Source organism: Penaeus monodon, chromosome 41 (genome assembly GCF_015228065.2).
Source record: "Penaeus monodon isolate SGIC_2016 chromosome 41, NSTDA_Pmon_1, whole genome shotgun sequence".
NCBI classification, from domain to species: domain Eukaryota; kingdom Metazoa; phylum Arthropoda; class Malacostraca; order Decapoda; family Penaeidae; genus Penaeus; species Penaeus monodon.
In genome coordinates, this window is record NC_051426.1 from 4,538,549 (window position 1) to 4,540,266 (window position 1,718).

Here is a 1,718-nt window from a genome sequence, read left to right on the forward strand (position 1 = left end):
CTCGAAAGTTGCCAAGAATCTTATTTTGCATTCTTCTCCCTCCCTCTGCCTGTCTTCCGCAGTCTGGCCGTCTACGTACGGGCTCGTCTGCGTCCTCCTGCCTGGTTCCTCGCCCATACCTTCGCCCATACAGCCCATCTTGCCCATTCAGCCCACTGACCCCACTGATGGCAACATCCGTGACGTAAGCGACCGGCAGCTCCGATTGCCTTGCCATGAATCCGACGTCATGCAGTCCCTCCTCCCTCATTGGCTCTGGATTTTATGCTCAAAACGTATTGTTTGGAATTCTAGAAATTTCTGTCTCTATTTCCTCGTCATATATTTGCTTTATTCCACCCCTGTTGGCTTACCTTCTTCTTAATTAGAGATAGAGAGAAAAGGGGGAGGGAGGGAGAGAGAGAGATAGAGAGAGAGAGAGAGAGAGAATAATATGTTCTAACAGGCTATCTCTTCTTGTTCTGTTTTTTTTTCTCTCTCATTTAAGCATAGCAGCATCTATCTGTCACACACTCACTCACTCTCACTCACTCACTCACTCTCACTCACTCACTCACTCACTCACACACACACACACACACACACACACACACACACACACACACACACACACACATACACACACACACACGCACACACACACACACGCACACACACACACACGCACACACACGTACACACATACACACACACGCACACACGCACACACACGCACACATACACACACACACACACACGCACACACGCACACACATGCACGCACGCCCGCACGCACGCACGCACGCACACACACACACACACACACACGCACACACCACACACACACACACACGCGCGCGCGCACACACACACACACACACACACACATACAAGTAGATGCATAAGGGACAGAACGACTCCACTCACGTACGTACATGAGGGTGTAAACAGGAAGTAGGTTAATGAAAACCGGAAACCGCAATCGATTTACGTAACCAATGGCCGTAACCGCAAGTGATTAACGTAATCATGACCGTAACCGGAATCATTAATCATAGATATAATGTTTAGCATGCACACCAGAACTACCTTACGGTCGTTCATGCGCATCATAGCAGAAAGTAGGCATAATTAAAGTGATTATCATAATCAATGATCGGAACTGGAAATCATTAACCGACTCTAATGATATCTGTCCCTCCCCTCCTCTCCAATACAGGCGACTGGACAGAACGCCTCACCTTACGCATCACAACAGGTTAATGACCGCGGAAAGTGATTAACACAATCAATGACCGTAACCAGAATCATTATCAATGACCGTAACCAAAATCATTAGCACACACCTAGAGGACTCCCCTCCCCTTCTCTCTGAAACCATATGCCAGGTACCACAGATGATCCCTCCCCCCACCCTCTTTACCCCATCCCCCACCACCACCACCCTCTTCCATACCCTCCCACCCCCGCACCGCAATATTCATCATGTTTAAACTTGTACCTGTATCGATAATTAACCCAGTTTCACACACAAGTGATCACCCCTCCTAATGAATGAGGCAATCATAATCCAACCCGATGCTAGGTGTCACAGATGGCCCTCCTACCCTGCCCCCCCGCAATATTCATCGTGTTTGAACTCGTACCCGGATCGAGAATTGACCCTGTTACAGACGAGTGACCACCCCTCCTAATGAATGAGACAATCATAATCCAACCCAATGCCAGGTGTCACAGTT